The 20,023-nt window shown below is 46.7% G+C and overlaps 1 protein-coding gene across 13 annotated transcripts in view; it reads left to right on the top strand.

The window, feature by feature from the left end:
* The window catches only part of AFAP1L2 (actin filament associated protein 1 like 2), a 97,943-nt gene that overhangs the window by 10,930 nt on the left and 66,990 nt on the right, over positions 1-20,023 (top strand). Inside the window, exon 1 of one of the 13 annotated variants that reach the window (XM_029244729.1) lies at positions 2,506-2,524. The exons of the other annotated variants lie outside the window; for them this stretch is intronic. The gene's annotated coding sequence lies outside the window, so the exon portion shown is untranslated. Of the gene's footprint in view, positions 1-2,505; positions 2,525-20,023 lie in introns of those variants that run through there. 13 annotated transcript variants of the gene reach the window in all.

Below are 20,023 nucleotides of genomic sequence, written 5' to 3'. Positions count from 1 at the left end.
CTGTCTCCCGTGCCCCTACCCCCCAGGTCTCCACTCACGACTGAAAGAGACTGGGGGAGGGGGCTTTAATTCATGAGTGAGTGGGGTTTTTGCTTCTCTGACCCCGAGGTAAGGGCCCCGAGTGCTCTCAAGTCTTCAGGGAGGCATCGACATGATGCTGTTGACTGAGGAGCAGACAGAGAAGCCTGCATTCTCTGTGTGAGACTGTGGAGCCCACTCACCAGGGCAAGTTTCAGGTCAGTTTTAGCATCGTTTCTCAAGTACAGCTGGATGCCTGACGTGGGCATGGCAGCTGGCAGGTGGGAGCCTCTTGTCCTAAGCAGGAGGCCTCTAAAGTGTGTAGGCAGCTTTGGGCCTTTGTTACCTCCCTGGCCCTAGCAATAGACTTGGAAGTCATCTCAGAGAGAAAGTGGTTGCAGGGATTCTGTTTGAAAATGCCTTTGGACAGTTGGGGGACATGGTGGGCGCCGATGTCGGGGGTCTGGATTCCCCCCTCTTTGCATCCTTGCAGCCCTTAACATACCTAGCGGGTGGGCCCCCAGTGAAGGGGAAAGAAGCTGATAAACTCATTCACTTCACAGACATTAGGCATGATTGGGACTGTGTGTGTGTGTGTGTGTGTGTGTGTGTGTGTGTGTGTGTGTGTGTCTTGGAGAAGCGCTGTCAGCGACAATCAGCCCCATTTTCTTGAAATTTCCTAAAGCTATTTACCTAATGCCCTTAAAGGATAAGATTAGTGTCCTACAACACGATTTATTTTTCTGCCCTGGGGAGATTGAGGCAGCTTGGGAGAGAGAAAGTGAGAATTCAGAGGACGTGTTCTGCTGGGGTAGACTGACGCCCAGATCCCACACTTATCCATCAAGGCTCACTCAGCCTTGACACCTTGACCTCGACCCCCCCGCCCAGCCCAAGCCTTCAACCCCTCACTGCATCCTGCACAGCCCTGCTCTGTGCCTCCGTTCTCGGCTGCCATGTGTCTGTGCATGTGGATTTCTTCTCTGGCTGGAAAAAATAAGGCCAGTCACATAGCTTGGAGCAAAATGTTCTCTACAAATGGCTTTCTTTTTCTTTTCCTTCTCTTCTCTTCTTTCTTAAAACATTACCATTACTGAGTGTGAAAATGGTTTAGATTCAGGAGGAAACAGCTGGCTGGCAGAGATCCTGGTGGGGTCTTGGGTAAGAGTCCACTGTCACTAACGACTTTATTAGGTACATTTCCGGCACAAGCACACTTGGCAGTTGGGGAATTCTGTCGCTGAGAACTTTCACCAAAGGCAAGAGCAGCAGGCGGAGCAGCTTCCAGCTGAGGCCAGGAAGGAAAGTCTTCATTCAGGACAGTCCAGACCTGTCCAATGGGTGTCTCTTACCACCTTGGTAGTTTAACTCGGATGCTCATGAACCTTTTCTTTCTAGAATATTCTGTGGGTTTCTCTTAGACTTCAATACTTTGCTACGTACCTAAGGTGAGCCCAGATTTCTTAGGGTCCCTGAACCAGGCCCTCTACCTTGAGTGCAGGCAGTGGCTAAAGCAACTCTCCAGTGGCTGTGCGGAGAGCAGGGAGATGTGTTCTCCCTTGTCTGGCACTGGAAAAAATCTGAGCTCCTTCGGCAGTGGCCCATGCCTATTTGTCCAGCCCCTATGGCTATTTATCACTTTGTTCTGTGCCCCAGCCATACCGGATTCCTTGTGATTCCCCAAATTGGACTTTTGCAAATGCTGTTCCTTTGACCTGGAGTGTTCTCCACTCAGGGCTGCCTGCCAGGCTTATCTGTCAATGCTCACTCACCCTTAACCTTGACCCCCCCCCCCCGAAGACTTTAACCCCTCACTGCACCTTGCATGACCCTCCATGGCCACGGTCATGTTACAGTTGATGGAAAGTCTGTGTTCCCAGGAAGGTGAAAGTTCAAGGGTCAAAAGCCATTATTCCTCTTTGTGCTGTGTTCTGAGTTTGATTGCGTCAAAGTTAAGGGCTTCTGTTCATTAATGAGATTTCGGACAAAGGTAATAGGCAGCTGGCTGAAAGGAGAGAGAGATTTACACTGTCTGAAACCTTCAGGGGATTAACATTTAGAATATTCAAGGACCTCTGGCAAATCAGCCAGAAAAAGGCAGAAATCTCAATAGAAAAGAAGGTGAGTAAAGGGTGTGAATGGGAGTTTACGGGTGAAGGAGCCTCCGGAACGGCAGCACCTGAAGAAACGCTTGCTTGGGCTCCTTTAGTTTTCAGAGCCAAACCAGCCAGAGCGACCGCCCAGCAGGCTGGCGGAAGTGAGGGGCTGCAGGAGGCCAGGTGTTCTCGGAACACCCAGAACTTTCTGCATGGGTCCACTCCGGACAGGTTTGAAGATGATCTTTGCAGCGTTATTTTCGGTGGTGGAGGGCGGGAAGTGGTCTTGGTGTCCAGGTGAACTATGACAGCAGGTGCACGTTCTAGAAAATTTTGCAGCAGCGGAAGCAATGGATTAAATGTCTGTCCAGAAACATAGATGCTCTTCAAGACGTAGTGCTGACTGAAAGGTAGGAAGCAGAAGGGCCCTTTAGACAATTGTATTTCAGGCCATTAAAAATTCATAAGGCAGTACACATTGAGCAGGAACCCATAACAAAAAAAAGTACATAATGGAGAGAACGTCATCTCCGTTGGTAGTGGGGGATGGGATATGGGCATGAAAGGGAATTTTTATTTTTTTTTAATTAATTTAATTTTTGGCTTCATTGGGTCTTTGTTGCTGTGCGTGGGTTTTCTCTAGTTGCTGAGAGCGGGGGCTACTCTTTGTTGCGGAGCACAGGCTCTAGGCGTGCGGGTTTCAGTAGTTGCAGCACGTGGGCTCAGTAGTTGTGGCTCGCGTGCTCTAGAGCACAGGCTCAGTAGTTGTGGCGCACGGGCTTAGTTGCTCCGCGGCATGTGGGATCTTCCCTGACCAGGGCTCGAACCCGTGCCCCCTGCATTGGCAGGCGGATTCTTAACCACTGCGCCACCAGGGAAGCCCAGGAAAGGGGATTTGTAAGAGTTTGTTTATAGTCTGCTGCTGATGCCAGAAGCCTACAAATCTGACTTGAAATAGAACTCGGCGTAGTGATGGCAACACCAGCAGTACATGCAGTGTGCGATGGAGAGGTGGGAGTCGGGTGGGCACTCATCTCCCTGCAGCCCCCGCCAGGGGGAAGAGTTAATGGGGAGGCCATTTTCTTTCTGTTAAGTGCTGGGCTGTCCAAGACCCTTTGCCAGGGAGGTTGTGATAATAGACCACCCTTACAATTCACACCAAAGTTAATGTGTTTTTCAGAGCTGTAGTGGTGATTAGCAGCCTGCCGTGGTCAGGAGGGGAGGGGATGCTTGTAACCCACCCTTGGATAAGCCTGGGATGATAGAGCTGGCTTTTAAGAGTTGTGTTATTTTTCAGTCACCTCCAGCTACTCTGAGCACCACGTGTCATCTTTGGGTTCAGATTGCTAATAAGTACGTACAGGTCACGGCCAAGGGCTGTGTCCAAAGGTTTATCAGATTGAGTCGAAGGCATTGGAATTGGATTTTTCCAGTACCTGATTGATTGGACACGAAGTTGCTAGACTCTGTACAGCAGTTCATTTTTGCTTCCCTCCACCCAGGAGATGGGAATATTCACTCAAAATCGGTGCATCCAAACGAGAGCAACTGCTTCTCCACAAACAGACCTGGGGTCTATTTAATCTGAACAGAGTTGGCCCCTGAAATTTTTTGTTCCACCTCTATTCCTACTTGCAATATAGCAATATACTTGTTTTCCTTTGTCTTTTTTTTTTTTTTTTTTTTTTTTTTTTTGGCGATACGCGGGCCTCTCACTGTTGTGGCCTCTCCCGTTGCGGAGCACAGGCTCCGGACGCGCAGGCTCAGTGGCCATGGCTCACGGGCCCAGCCACTCCGCGGCATGGAGGATCTTCCCAGACCGGGGCACGAACCCGTGTCCCTTGCATTGGCAAGCGGACTCTCAACCACTGCGCCACTAGGGAAGCCCCTCCTTTGTCTTTTTTAAGTCTTTTTGAGATTCAAAGGTGTGTGTGGTAGAGCCATTTGGACCGGGGAGACCACTGCCTGCTTCTGCTCTGCCCAACGTGTGCTCTGCGAGGCTGCCTGGGGTCTCATGAGCGTGGGCAGGAGAGCTGACTCTTTCAGGTGTGGCTCAGCTGGGGGTGCGGAGCAGCAAATCCAGCTATGTGTAAAAGCCAGGAAATAAAGCTTAAGGTTTTCAGAAAATGGAAAACCCCCTGATTTTGGCTCTGCTGCTTTGATTGTTCTCCCACCGTTCTTTCTCATGCACTGATGTCTTTTTCTTCTAGCTGTCCTTCATCTGACCTGTCCATTTACTGACCAAGTTCAGTTTCTGCCCTGCATTCCCCATTCCTAGCTCCACTGGAATGTGTATGCCTCAGTGTTGGAACAATGTAGATCTTCATTTTTGTTCTCCTAAGTGCAAGTGTCAGCCCCAGGGTCCTCTCCAGTTAGAAGGGTTTGTGGTTTTTTACTGAACTTGCTGATGTGTGTAAATAGCCCTTTGTAATGGCGAATGTCCAGGTGTTCACACCGTAGGCATTTTTTGAGCTTCATCATGTGCCAGGTGTCGTCTGGGTGTTGAGATAAAGCTGGGCACGGTATTAATGGGTCTAATAAAGGGTACTTTCAGATAGTAGTAAGTAACATGAAAAACAGTATTTTTTTTTTACCTCTTTATTGGAGTATAATTTCTTTACAATGGTTTGTTAGTTTCTGCTTTATAACAAAGTGAATCAGTTATACATATGTTCCCATATCTCTTCCCTCTTGTGTCTCCCTCCCTCCCACCCTCCCTATCCCACCCCTCCAGGCGGAGCTGATCTCCCTGTGCTATGCGGCTGCTTCCCACTAGCTATCTACCTTACGTTTGGTAGTGGATATATGTCCATGCCTCTCTCTCGCTTTGTCACAGCTTACCCTTCCCCCTCCCCATATCCTCAAGTCCATTCTCTAGTAGGTCTGTGTCTTTATTCCTGTCTTACCCCTAGGTTCTTCATGACATTTTTTTTTTCTTAAATTCCATATATATGTGTTAGCTTATGGTATTTGTCTTTCTCTTTCTGACTTACTTCACTCTGTAAGACAGACTCTAGGTCCATCCACCTCATTACAAATAGCTCAATTTCGTTTCTTTTTATGGCTGAGTAATATGCCATTGTATATATGTGCCACATCTTCTTTATCCATTCATCCGATGATGGACACTTAGGTTAAACAGTATGTTTTGAGAGTAATTGGCAGGGGGAGGGAGCAGTCCTACTATCAGCCAGGGTGGTCACAGAGAGTCTCTCTGAGATGACGTTTGGGTTGAGATCTAAGTGAAGAGGAGGGGCCTGCTGCATGGAGAGCCAGGGTTGGGAGTTCCAGGCAGAGAAAGCAGCAGGTGCAAAGGTCCTGAGAGCATCAAGAGCTTGAATGGTATGGATTTAGGGGCTGGGAGCTGGGAGCAGAGTCAGCAATGGGGACGGTGGTGAGAGATGAGGTGGGAGAGCCAAAAGCTTGGGTTGTATTCTTTTTTTTTTTTTTTTTAAGATTTTCAAAATATAGCATGTTTATTACAATCAAAGCCAAAATTGGGTCGTATTCTGAGAGCACTTTACAAGCAGTGGAATTTAGCTTCCCAGTCACCCACTGCCTCTTACAAATGGGTAGGTTACCACCAGTCTTTTATTCCACAGCAAAAATCTAAGCACATCCTAGAAGAATATTCTCCTTCATACTTCTCTGAAGAGGTTGAGGTGCTACAGGCCTGTTACAGTTTTCCGCACTTTACTGAAGGGGGTTCTGAGGGTGAGACTGGGCATGGAGAAAGCCCACAGGTGCACAGCTCATTGGTGGCAGGTGTTGGACAGTTGCCTGAGATTCCCGAATGATGGTACTGCAACCTTCCCACCAGGCAAAGCCAGGGAAGGAAAGTAGCTCTTTGATCTCTGAACCATCTAACATCTCTGAATTACTTCTCCCTGTTAAGAGGCATTGAATGCTTTATTCCCCCACTGTGCAGGTTGCAGGGAATATAATAATGGTCGAAAATGTCGGGGTTTATGCCCACCTGGTTCACATCCAGCTTGGATACTTGCAACGTTGAGCAGTTACTTGCCCTCTCTGAGCCTCAGTGTCTTCATCTGAAAGGGGCTGATTACCCTCTTCCCTACAGGTTTGTAAGAACTGAGTGAAATCTCGTACTTCTCCACAGGTTCAGCACATGGTCAAAGCCCCAAGAGGCTAGTTACGGGCCGTAGGTTGTGGTGAAACAAGGTACCGCGCTGTATTTGCCATGGATCTGCCATCTTTCTTCTTTTTAAAATAAATTTATTTATTGTATTATTTATTTATTATTTTTGGCTGTGTTGGGTCTTTGTTGCTGCGCGTGGGGGCTTTCTCTAGTTGCGGTGAATGGGGGCTACTCTTCGTTGTGATGCGCGGGCTTCTCATTGCAGTGGCTTCTCTTGTGCAGCACATGCTCTACGTGCATGGGCTTTAGTAGTTGTGGCACGCGGGCTCAGTAGTTGTGGCTCATGGATTCAGTAGTTGTGGCTCACGGGCTGTAGAGCGCAGGCTCAGTCATTGTGGCGCACGGGCTTAGTTGCTCCGCGGCCTGTGGGATCTTCCCGGACCAGGGCTCTAACCCGTGTCCCCTGCATTGGCAGGCGGATTCTCAACCACTGCGCCACCAGGGAAGCCCCTGCCATGTTTATTTCTGATGCCTAAAACCTTTGCTTTCAGTAGTGTGGCCATTAAGGCTGTGTGAGGGAGGGGCAAGCTGACTGTTTCCTGTTTCTGAACCCGTTAGGATGAGAGCAGTGTGCCTCATTAGTCCTCTGTCAGCCCAGCCTCAGTTTTCTCCATCTATAATAATCATCGCTCTACTCCTGTCCCAGGCTTGTTGGGAAGATGAATGAAAACCATGCATGAAAGTGTCCTGAAAACGGAAAAGCACTGAACGTGTATGGAAGGTGGTTATTTCAGTGCTGGACTGGGATTTGCATAGCAGGCAAAGGGCAGTCCATGGTGCTTCCTTAGGCATTGCTACTGTTCCTGACTAGTTCTCGGCTCTCCCCAGAAGGCGGGCTTTCTGGGTCATTGTGGGAACGTGTTTGAGATTGGCTGCTGAGATGGGCAATTAGATGCAGGATCACAGTCAGCAGTGAGGTCTCAGTAAGAGATTCGGTCAGGCTGGTGAAGTTCATTTCAGTCCCACAGGCGGTGGACGCTTCCGTGCCAAGGGCCCATCTACCAGATGAGGAGGGTGATAAGCCCCCTGTAGTCACGGGACCGGTGCCCACATGGCCTGGTTACCAGTTGCAGCCCCAAGAGAACATCTGCTCAGAGCCACGTTGCTGCGGGTATATTTTGCTTGCTCACCCCAGGTTGCTGCTCCCTTGGCCTGGCAGTGGGGTCCCGCTGGGCCCAGGGAAGCCCTGGCCTCCTGGCAGCTGCTGCCTGGGACACATGCATTGGACCTCTCGTGACTTCCAGCACTGCCTCTCTCTGGGGGGTTGCCCCCCACCCATCAACCCTGACTTTCTTCATCTTCCCTGCTCTACAGATGCTGCTGCCTTCTCCATATTAAGCGGAGCATCAGGAGTGATTATAGTGATCATGAAAAAATAATAATACCCGTGTCTTCTACTGTGAATATCCCAGTGAGATGTGTCAGAAATCTTAAGATAGCTGTTTTCTCCACGGGGTAACTGAGGGCCTGAGCCTTTAAACTTAACTGTCACACAGCTACCCACTAGGAAGCTGTTTCTACCAGAAGGCGAGTTTTCAGACTCTCAGCCGAGTGTAAGTAAGTCTCGCTGCCCACATCTGGTATTGGCCGCGTTCACAGGCTCAGCAGAGGCCTCTCTCCCCTGGCATTTTGCCCTCACCCTCTCATTTAATCCCTACATCCTCCTGGGGGGGGGAGTGGTGGTGAGCCCCTCACATCCCTCCTCTCCCCCTCCACCAGGTACCGGTAGCCTCCCTGGGGGAGCTGCATACCTGAGAGGATTCTGATAGGAAAAGCCTCTTAGAATCTTTCGGTGACATTCTTGTCATTGCTTTGCTGTGGGAGAAGTCCCCTGGAATGCAGAGGCTTGTTCCCCTGAGTTAGGCTGAGCTGAGAATGTTAATAAAAGGCTTCCCAGAGCTTTTCCATTGGACACTTTCATCTTATTCTAGGCCTGCTGAATCGGGGGCTGGGCATGGGGGCAGGGAGGCAGGGATCCAGCAGTAAACATTACTATCCTTATTCTGTGGATGGAGGAAATTGAAGCCAGCCGTTGAGGCCAGAGGCAGCCCAAGCAAAAGCTCACAGCCAATCTGGAAGGATCCAAACCCAGCTCCGTCGGCCCCTACAGCACATTCTACTGCTTGGTGTGGCCTGATCGAGCTCAACATGATCTCCATCCTCAAATGACCTCAAACCTGATTGGCAGCCACATTTGAATCTTACGTTAAACGGGGTGTTGAGTCTCCCAGCCGCAGTCCACCATCTTGCTGTGCCCCTTTGCGATGAGGATTCCCCAGCACTGCTCACAGCTGAGGCTCAGCTGTCTCTGAGGAGAGCCCTGGTTGATGAAGCAGCCTTTCCTAAGAGCAGGCTTCTCTGTGTGCCTGGCTTCCGGGTGTCCCGTCTGCTGTCGTATCCTCAGCTGGCCCGGCCAGACCTGCGCTTCCGCTGTTCTTTATGACAGGGAACGCCATCCCATCCCTCCTCCCTTCCCACTTACACCCACCTCATCACCACCCCTGCCTCTGGAAGCTTCCATTGACCACATCTGGCTCCAGATGCTCAGGCTCCACGTGGGGTCCAGTCAGCCCTTCCCTGGGCTGGCGTGTGTGGGTCTCTGTTCCTCGTATCCCTGCCTTGTCCCCATGGCTAGTTTTATAGCCCCTAAAACGGACAGCAGAATGTTTTTCACATAAGCGGGCATTTGCTTTGTTCCTGGTAATTCCCAGGAGTTTCAGTCCAGTTTCCCATCTGCCTCTCTCAGCCAGCCTTCAGGAGTCTCTGCTGAGCGTGTGGACCCAGCACTGCTGTGGGCACGTGGAGGGTCAGGAGAGGCAAGGCCTGATCCCTGGCCAGAGGGCACGGCTCCCGTGACCCAGCCACTTATCCCCGTGGGCCTGGAGGCAGGTGTGTGTGCAGTGTATGCACGCTCTGTGCGGGAGGCCTTGTTTGCTAATGTGCTCCCATGATGCCTTGCACGCTGTACGATTAGTGGGGTGGCCATGGATTCTGACAGGTAAGGGGGAAGGTGAGCATTGCCCCCATTTCTTATAATTTGGAAGAAGAAAAGGTAAGTGAGGGTATTCTCATTTGGAAAAATAAATCTCACTGCAGGCAACATTCAGCCACACACCCTTCGAGCCCAACAGCTGTCTCTCATTTGTTGGCAAATGTTCCCGGTGATGAATGTCCTCCATCCACGCTCACAGCCGTCCCTAAATGGAGGCTTTGGACAAGTGTGGGGGGAACAATGGCCCTTCTCAGAGAGCCCTCAGCAGACGCTCCCAGTGAAGTTGGTTCATCACTTGGAGCTGGGTCAAGACCACAGACAAGATGCCATTGATTCAGCAAGGAGGGCTCCAAACAGCCGCGAAAATGGAGAGGCTGGAGGCAGCAAGAAACAGAGAAAAGGATGGGATTGATGGCTGCTGAGAAAGGTCCCAAATAATCAGAGTGAATGATTCCACCTCTCAAATGCTGCCTTCTAGGAGGTGACTTATGGGATGATGGCCCTCCCCCTTGATACATTTGCAAAGCCCACTGCAGTTCTTAAAGGATCATAGGGTTTTGGAGGGTCTAGTCCTTCTAGGGCACAGCATGTTTCTCCAGAGGGGCCGAGGCTAAGAGAGATGAAGGGCTAGAGCCCTTGAACTTGACCCTGGTTCCTCCCCTGAATCTGTCTGCTTCTTTCCTCCTGTAACCAGATCAGAAGGGATGATGGAGAAAGAGAAGATGAGGTGGAGAGTTAGGTAGAGCCAGTGAGAACTTCTGGCCTTGGGCTGAGAGTAGGTATCTCAGTGCTTCTAGCCTCAGGCTGGGCGTCCACAAGACCCCCTTCCACCAAGTTCTGTGCTTGTTTCTCCACTGACTTTCCAGGACAAAAGTTCAGCTTTCCAAGCTTAAGATAAAAGGGCCCAACTGGGCAAACTCAGTTTTTCTTTTTGTTGTTTTCATTTTTTTTCCAGTGGAGTTACTTTAAATAATTTAAAATAGTGTAAACAACAGCTACACATTTCAAACTGTTATTTCATTCTTTAAGGAGTTCAGTGTAGTAATTTTATGGGTTTTTTTATGGCAGAAGTCATACCTGCTTATTATTAAATACGCATATGTAGCAGAAATTTATAATGTGAAAATCCCTAGAATTCCACCCTCAGTGATAATATCTGTCAAGGATATATTTGAGCACATATTTTTCTTCCTCTCTACAATAATCCTAACTGTCCCTTCCTTCCTTCCTTTCTTTCCTTTCCTCCCACCCTCCCTCCTTTTCCCCTCCCCTCATCTCTGTCCTTTTTTCTCTCCTTCTTTCCAACCCCCGTGGCATAGTTTTAAAAAGCAAAAGGGTACAGTAAAAAGTGTACCCCTGTTCACTCACATTGCCTTGCTGGTAGCAAGCACTACCCCAGTTTTATAGATCCTTCAAAAAAAAAAAAAAGATGCATATATAAGCAGCCATGTAGGTATAATGTCCCCATTTCCCCCAAATGGAGCATACCCACTGTTTACCTTCTTATTTGAGTTAAGGATGTTTCTTGGAGTTCATTCCTGATAGATCTTCTGATTTCTTTGTAATGCTGCTGTGTATTTCCTTCATGTGGAAATCACATGATTTATATCATTGTTGAGCATTTAAGATTTTCCCAATCCTTTGCTATAACAAACAATGCCACCATGAATTTCCTTGCATGCAGGTCATTTCACACACATGAAGGATCTCATCTCAGGATAGAAACTCATGAGCAGAATTGCTGGGTTGAAGGACATATGCATTTACAATTTTATTAGATAAATGCTCTCCTGGGAAGTTGTGTCCTTTTTACTCTCATCAGTAAAGTGTCAGAGTATCTGTTTTCCTACACCCTCATCAATATATTATACTTTTTCATCTTTGCCTATCAGAGTGGCCAAAGGCATCTCTATATGGTTTCTCTCTTTTATTATAAGGAAAGTTGAACATCTTTTCATATGTTTAAAAGCCATTTGTGTGTGTGTGTACTCATTTTCTTCTTGGGTTGTTGGCCTTTTAAAATTAATTTTGTAGGCACTTTTTATATCATAAGGAAATTAACCCTTTGGATATGAGCTGCAAAATTGTACCCCTACCCCTGCTGCCCAGTTTCTTGTCTTTTGACTTGTTTTTATGTTTATTTTTCTAAACTAGAATTTTTTCTGTATGTGTGTGGTCAAGTTTATCTCCTTTTATAGCTCTGGGCTTTGCTGGTACTTAGAAAGTCTTTCCATAAAATTCTACCTAAAAAATCTTTTTGTTTTTTTTTCTTAACAGCCTTATCAAGATATCATTTGCATACCATACAATTTACCATTTAAAGTGTACAATTGAGTGGTTTTTTTTTTATATTCACAGACATATGCAACCATCATCACAGTCAATTTTAGAACATTTCATCACCTCAAAAAAAAAAAAGACCCCTTACCCTTTAGCTGTCACCCCCTTATCCTCCATTCTCTCCTTCCCCCCATCCCTAAGCAACTACTAATCTACTTTCCTAGTCTGGACTCTCATATGAATAGAATCACATAATATGCAGACTCTTGTGATTGGCTTCTTTAACTTGGCATAATATTTTCAAGGTTCAATCCAAGTTGTAGCACGTTATCAGTACTTCATTCCTTTTTATGACCAAATAATATTCCATTGCATGTCTATGTATAGATACAACACACCTGGTTTATCCATTCATCCATTGATGAACATTTGTGTTGTTCCCACTTTTTGGCTCTTGTGAATAATGTTGCTATAAGTATTTGTATATAAGTTTTTATGATACATTTTTGTTTATCTTGGGTATATACCTAGGAGTAGAATTTCTGGGTTATGTGGTAACTTTATGTTTAATCATTTGAGAAACTGCCAGACTGTTTTTCAAAGTGACTATAACATTTTACATTCTCACCAGCCATGCATTCTTCTAGAACTTTTGTGATCTTATTTTTCATGTTTTAAGCTTTTGAACAATCTGAAATTCTTCACAAGGTATGACATAGGGGTCTAAATGTATATTTTTCCAGATGGCTACCCTGTTGTACCAACAGTGTTTTTCAGTAATCTTTCTTTCTCAATGTCTTTATCATAAACTAAATCACTGTATATACTAGGGCCTATTCTGTACACTGTAGTCTTTTCCGTTGGTTTGTCCATTCACATGTCATTGCCACACTGCTTTAATTTTTGTAGCTTTGTAACATGTTCCTTCACTCTTAATTTTTAAAAAACCCACTCATCACAAGCATTTATTAAACCCTTATCTATGTATAGTGCAGAGTCAGAGATCGACGTATCCAGTATTGTTCCTGCCACCTAGAAGCTCGTAGTAAATAAGAGTTCTCATTGCCATGCCTCTAACAAATGTGTTACGTGAATTATCTTATTTCACTTTAGAATTCTATAAGGGTAGCTAGAGCTTTGCATTCCCATTGTAGATGTGAGACAGGTAACCTTGAGACAGAAAGAAGACAAGACACCTACAGTATTGTCTTCAAAGAGTTCTGGGTCAGGTGCTCTTGGGTGCCTTGTCAATGGAGAGACTGTCCAGGGCAGTGTGGTGTGAATTCACTCAGGGTCTTCCCTGGAGCCAGTGTCTGCTCCCTCATCATGGAATGATCAGGGTGAGTGAGCCTTTTGAGGAGAGCCCCACACTTTGGAATGGAAGCCTCTTGGATGTAAACCCTGTCATCCCCCAGAACTAAATTGAGACTCCAGACAGTAGGGAAATGAGGTTGGACTTCATTCCCTTCCCAGATTGTGTGACTCAAGATCCCTGCCAGGGATGGAGTTTTTGTTTTGTTCCCCCTCCCCGCCCCCCACCCTTGCAAAAGGGTAGCAAAAGTATTTGCCACATAAAACATACAAGCCCCATAAAGTCCCAATCAATGAAATCATCTCTTCCCAGGCAGACTCGCTCTCCTGACCTTGGCTGATTTCCACTCTCCGGGGGGTATTAAGGCAAGGGAACTGATTGACTCAAGGAAAAGACCTACTTAATTTTCACTTCCTCAGCCTTCATCAGACACTCGGGGTTCGGGGGTTATGGGATTAAGAGAGTATCTCATGACCGCCCTGGAAGCATTCACTTGTAGGAATGTGGGGTAAACCCGTGCAGAACAAGAAATCTCAAAAGGGTTTTGCCTGGAAGTGGCAGTAAAAATGCAGTCCAAGTTGCCTCAATATTTCAGAACTTCCACTGAAGGAAAAGATGTCTGTCTGTATCTTCATCTCTCTTCCTATCACCCCCTAAAGACGTTTGTTTTATGGGAAAATTTTCCCAAAGTTTTAACTATTCCACTGGGTGGTAGATGACTTGTCCTTTGTTTTTTATTGTGGAAAAATAGGATATTTAGGCTAGGCCAGTGTGACCTGGTTTTGAAGATCCTGGTTTTGCTGACTTAGTGTCAGACATCACCATTGCAGAGGAGCTGGTACAGGGGGTGTATGTATCGCTGGCATAGCTGGTGTAGCCCCTTCTCCATCTGGTACATGTCTTGGCCCAGGCCAAGCCAGGGGCAGGTGCTTCCTCAAGGTTGGTGGGTCTGGGGCTCACTGGCCCAGACCCTCTTAGTGATGACCAGTGATGTATTCTCTGTCTTCCATGGTGGCCAGAACATCCCTGGCCTGGAGGCCAAGCTTCTTCCTCCATGAGTTTTCTTTGAGAACTTCTTGGACTGTAGTGTCTTGGGAAGCTGGGAAGTGGGGGTCATTACTTCTCTTCCAGGCCCTTAGCTTTGGTCTTTTGGGGCTAATTTAATTTCAGGTACCATTTGAGAAGTGGGGATCTCTGACAATCTGGAAGATGGTACATTTGCAGGAAAAGCAAAATAACACTGCTTTATGGAGAAAGACTCTACCTTTCTCATGTAGAAATTGTAGTTCATCATATTAGACGATATTCACATTCTGAATCTCCTGGCATCTAGGGATAATGAAGACAATGACAGTACTTTTACTATTTCTTCATAGAAAGCTTCTCAGGTTGCCCTGGTAAGCTCCGATTTTAGTGTGTGTTCCACTTTTGTTTTAGCCTTTTCTGTGTTCCATCCAGGTGTCTACAATGTTATTGACTGGTGGGGATTAATAAAGTAAAGGTTTAAGCTTCAGTAGTAATGAGGTGGTTTTGTACCCAGTTGACTGAAAATTCCAGTCAATTTCCTGTGTCAATACACAGCTAGTGCTTATTTTAGAACCATGTTTAGCATTCAAACAAGAAAGAATCCCTTGTCTTGTGAATTCCATGAGTAATGTAAAGAAGAATGCTCCTTCATGTTCTTTGCCAGCAGGCAATCCCTGAGCAGGTGGTGAGACACCTGGTGATTTGTATGCTCATTCTGAAGGTCCTTTCCCTTGACTTGGGCTCTGATTCTGCTGTGACAGAACCTCCTTGCCTGAGATGCTTCCTGGCAAATAGGGACAAAGCACATGGGAGGTGTGGCACCAGCGAAGACCCATAAGAACCATGATTCAGTTTCCTGGGAAGCAACTTCTGAGAAATGTGGCAGAAAACACATCTGAGCCCTTACAGACTTTTCCAGACATGGGGAGGATTCTCAGTGTCCCTTTGAAATGGAGCCACCTGTGTGATGCTCTCTCCTTAAGCCTCTCAGGCCAATAGGTACTCCTTTCTCTGGGCTCCCCTCACCCTTGGCTTACCACTGTCTTGCTGGATTGAAGTGAAGGCATTTGAGGGTAGAAATGCATCTTACTCATTTTTGTGTCTAGAAGAGTGTAAGGGCTCGAAAAATAATTATTGAATTATTATATCATCACACGGGGGAAAACCAGTAACCATTCTCTTCCATTAGCCGCTATTTTGCCAAGAACTTGGTTCTGTAGACAGCATTGACCATGGATGTAAAAGTTGTACTCCCTTGATTATTACACTTGTCGTATGGTCCAGTGTCTATGGTACAGCAAACGGTCCACGAATGTTCGTGTCCTGCACATTCGCCACCCACGCACTATACCTTGATGGGCACAGTGATGGCTTCTTTTCAAGAAGCACAGAACTGTCCTTGGTTGGACTTCATCCAGAGTCATCGAGTTTGCAAATCATACTTTGTGCCACATTTGATCCTTACTTTGAGACTGGCCTCTCTAAAGAGTCGTAGAAGAGGAATATCTCCGCTGGGCTTTTCAGATAATCTGGTAAAACATTCCGTGTACTGAGCTTGTGTGATAACTCTTCGTGTGCTAGTCAAGATGAAGTTCACGGCATCTCACGTTTGGTTGTTCAGAGGTGCTCTTTCGCTTAGGAAGCCAGGGTTAGGAGGGAGGGGGGTAAGTGTGAATTAGTAAACTGTGGGCCAAAGGAGACATTTTCTATGTGTATTATGACCTTGACTTGTATAACGTCCCTAGGGATGCTTGAAAGCACCCAGCAGAGCACCCTTCTCCTTCCCGGCCTTCGGGAAGGCAGGTGAAGGCTGTGCTGGGCTTCTTCCACCATTCCTTTCCCGTTCCTGCTGGCTCACGTCTCTGTGGGTGGTGATTTCTAAGGAGGCGTGAAAGCTCCAATGGTTTCTCAGGCTCTGGCTGATTCTGCCTGGGTGGTCTTTTATTCTTCCCATGTTTCTCTATTCTTACGTCTTCAGCATTTCTATCCCTTGGATAGGGTTGAAGTCGTTGTGTGTGTGTTTTAACTGAGTGTTGACAGTGCTGGTTATAACACATTCAGCAACTGTATTATCAGGGTCTGAATTTGCAGTGTTGTTTCAGCCCCTGTGATTGTTTCATTTTTTTTTTTCTTTCTTTTTCTTTTTTTTGGCCGCGCCGTGCAGCGTGTGGGATCTTAGCTCCCAGACCAGGGGTGGAAACTGTGCCCCCTTCAGTGGAAGTGTGGAGTCCTAACCACTAGACGGCCAGGGGAGTCCCCACTGTGATTGTTTCAGAATGCTCTTCCTTGCGGTTTTTGAGATAGGTAATTGCTGTAATCCTCTTGCAAGAGGAGCAGTGATTGTACAGGTTCTTCAGTTCCGAGTAAGGGAAACTGAATACCCACCCCCATGTTAGGAGAAATTGCATTTATAGGCTCCAGTAAAGACTGCTTACATGCTAGTCACATGCTACCATAGCAGCAGCATTGGTGTCAGAGTTTAGTTCTATTATTTAACTGTTATTTATTCCTTCTCTTCTCCTCTTAGTTGAAAGTCCTTAAATGTAGATAACATTTCAGACTTCTTTGTATTGAACTCACCACCCGTACCCCACCTCCACCAGACCCAAGTACAAGGCCTGGTTCATAGCTGATGCTCCGTATATTTTGGTTTATGTCACACGTCAGAGTGCTTATAAATAAACATGATCCTTCCTCTGGAATTTCTCACAATCTCTCGAACAAACTTTAGTGTGTGCGGTTCCTTTAAGAGGCTGACTTTTGTGGGGGAGGGATAGGAAGGAACAGTATAACTGACCATGTACTCTGTTGTTGTCCCAAATCTAATTTAAAATTGTTAATATTTGTTCCCGATTAGACTCTCATGGAACGGAAATAAGAGATCAGAAAATTGAAGTCATCTTTTTTGTACTGGCCAGTGGCCTTCAAGCTAAGAAAGGTTTTTACAGATGAACATTTGCAATCAATTTGGTGAAAGGGAACACTAACTTGGAACCCCCAATAAGCGAAATATCCCCCCATAGAAAGATTTTCCTTTGCGTTGGACCCGTATTATAAAACATTGTACTCAATTATGATATTTTGAATTTTGTCAGTGGAAAATTTGTAGAAATTTGTGATTTCTCTTGTTATAGTAGTACCTACATAATATCCTTGATTTTTACCTAGGGGCCTGCTCTAGAATGAGGGGACCAGAAAACTCTTCTGTAAAGGGCAAATAGTAAATATTTCAGGATTTGTGGCCATGTGGTCTCTGTGGCAGTGACTGAACTCTGCTGATGTAATGTGTAAGCAGCCCTAGACTGTAAACAAATGGGCGTGGCTGAGTTCCAACAGAACTTTATTTACGGACACTGAAACTTGAATTTCATATCATTTTCATGTGTTACAAAATATTCTTCTTTGGATTTTCTTTCAACCATTGAAAAACGTAAAAACCTATCCTAGCATGAGGGCTGTACAGAAAGAGGTGGTGGGTTCAATCTGGCCCGTGGGCCGTCGTTTGCTTATCCCTGTTCTAGAGGATGAGGCAGTAACCCCCCTAATGCCTTAGTGACTAGGTTAGCTCACTGGTGAACCTGAAATAATACTAGACTAGGTAACGTCTGGTCTAGTGACAGACTCCCTTCTCACCACTGCCACGAGGGAAGCTCTCCCACAGGCCACTCCTCGGCTGCGAGGGATGGAACATCCCGCACCCGCCGTCCCACAGACCTAGTTCTCTAAAATCTGTCTAGGAAAGAGTCTTCAGGATGCAACATCAGCCCTGGGCCCCTTCCAGCTCCTAGTTGGAAGGTTTTTCCAAGGATGGAGAAGCTGAAACAGCTGCATGATTTTTTTTTTTTCTTCTAGAATCATCCAGCGGGGGGGTGAGTTCAGGACTCTGGCAGCTCCTGTGTAAATGCTGAGCAGCTAAAGACAAATCTGGAGCAAACCCTGCTGCTCCGCAACCCGCGAGAACGGCCTCCCAGAACCAGGGCTTGCAGCATCTGCCTTTATTCTGAGGCCAAGGCTGGGGAAGGGGAGCCTCATGGAGAGTCTTCCGAGACCCATAGGGCTTTCCGTCCCTCAGCTGGGTGTCTGTGAAGACCCTCCTGGGCAGCTGCACATCTGCAGCTCCTTACATGAGCCCTCATCCTCGTTGGCAGGCCTGTTGCCCCGGGCATGATGGTCCTGTGTCAGAGGGTTAGCCAGCTGTACTGTTTGTCTCACGGAGAGAGTTTCCAGGAACACTTTTTCCCTTTCTGCTTGAATGACCAAGTTTCAGAAAAATCCAATGATAACGTGCAGGCCTTTCAAATCTGTAACTTGAGCTGGGATGTTTAGGGTAACGTTGCCTAGGAGATTTAAGGGGTGGGCATGTTAAGGTCTGTGAAATACCCAAATAACTGACAAAGTGTCCTCCCCAGCCTGGAATGCTGAAGCCACAGCCTGAGGAGTGAGAGGGGATTGGGCGTGTAGAGCTTGTGAGACGGTTTTAATCGGTGGGATTGTGGTGTTTTTCTCTTTGACACCACACGGAAGCCCAACGAGGGGCTTTGTATCTTCTACAAACACTAGGCAGGGGTGGTCCTGGGGTCCCAGTCAGTGTTCTGTCCACCGTGAACCCAGGTCTTGCTGATTTTACCAGCAGAGAAGGGGCAAGATTACCTTGCTGCCTGGCCTTGGGAGAAGGGCGGGGGCGGGGGTGGTGCATTGGCAGGTAGTCATGGTGACAGAGGCCTGGGGACTTGCAAGACAGAGACCAGGGAGTGGAGACAGAGCTCTGGGGGCCTGGCCTTTATCTTCCCAGTCCCTGTCCTCTCTGCTGGCCGCCACGTGAATGTCCTAGTGTCATCATTTCGGGGCAACGTATGGGGCAGAGGGATTTTGGAGTGCTAGGACTGAAAGTTTAAAAAAGAGGGGAAGAAAGGGTTAATGAGATTTTCCTCATTACTCTGCATTTCCTGTAGTGCAGGTTTGCAAAATAATAGCTGTAGTATTTTATAAACAAAAAAATATATTTTTAAACATGTTGCATCCATTCAATGGAGTACCATGTAGCTATTAAAAAGAACAAGACACATCCATGTGTTACCCAGAGTGGCTCTCCAAGGGGGCATCGACAGATGAAAATAGCAAGGTTCAGAATGTCATAGGTAGTGCAAGTTTGCTAGTATAAAAGAGCTTTACCTGTATTTTTCTATGTATTTTTTTTTTACGTAGACTAGTGTGCAGTAGAAAGCCCTGGTAAGATACATATAGTCCATTGATAGTAGTTGCCAGGCAGGGGGCTGGTGCTGGGGGTTCTGAGATGAAAGGGAAACTTCTCATCGTCTACATTTGTGCTGCTGTTTGATATGAATAAATAAATAAGTAAATAAACAAATAAGTATATTTTTACCATGTGCATACATTCCATTTTTCCAGTAAAAGTTTAATAAAAAATAGAAGAAAGTACACAAAAGAAGTCATTGAGAAGGTATTTCGCATCATGGAAGCTTCCGGAGCTGGTCACCCTCAGCCTGTTCTGGACCTTGAGATATGGAGAAAAAAGCACAAGAAAATACTGGGTTATTTCACTCGTGGCAACCCCTGCCCCTCCCACCCCACCCAGCCCTATGCTGCTTCCCTTATCTGAGCCATAAATTCGGGGCCAAACAATGGCAAGTCAGCCCAGGGCTGGACTTGGTGTTTACAGAGGAAAAATCTGGGAACCCATTGGAATTCATTGGAATGAATAATGGCGCTCTGGGCTTCTGGGCTGGGAGGGAGGGCCCCCAAGGTGGCTCTAGAGCCCGTCCAGGTGACTGCCCAGGGAGGGACCAAGGGAAAAGACCGGTGGTCATTCTCGGGGTTAAGCTCTCCAGCCATCCTGAGATTCTCCACAAAACTACTATTAACAGCATCCCTTTTCAAGCCCAAGGAGAAACTTCAATTTGGAACAAATTACTCAGGAATTTTGCTCTTTCATCCAAGTTAAGGGAAAGGAACCTTTGTTGCTGTTGTCTCTACAGGATGTGGCTTGCTGGGGAGAAGTTAATGTAGTGGTTCTCGTGGGGAGAGGCATTCCAATTAATCTTTTTCCCGGGATAAAATACAATAGAACTCATCCATATTGCCCATTTAATTCACTAGGTTTATGAGCTATAAAAGGGGCC

The sequence above is a fragment of the Monodon monoceros genome, unplaced genomic scaffold (genome assembly GCF_005190385.1).
Source record: "Monodon monoceros isolate NGI ecotype Baffin Bay Population unplaced genomic scaffold, NGI_Narwhal_1 Super_Scaffold_4, whole genome shotgun sequence".
Classification (NCBI taxonomy): Eukaryota; Metazoa; Chordata; class Mammalia; order Artiodactyla; family Monodontidae; genus Monodon; species Monodon monoceros.
The sequence above is the reverse complement of the archived record's forward strand: the minus strand, read 5'-3'. Positions and strand labels throughout refer to the sequence as shown.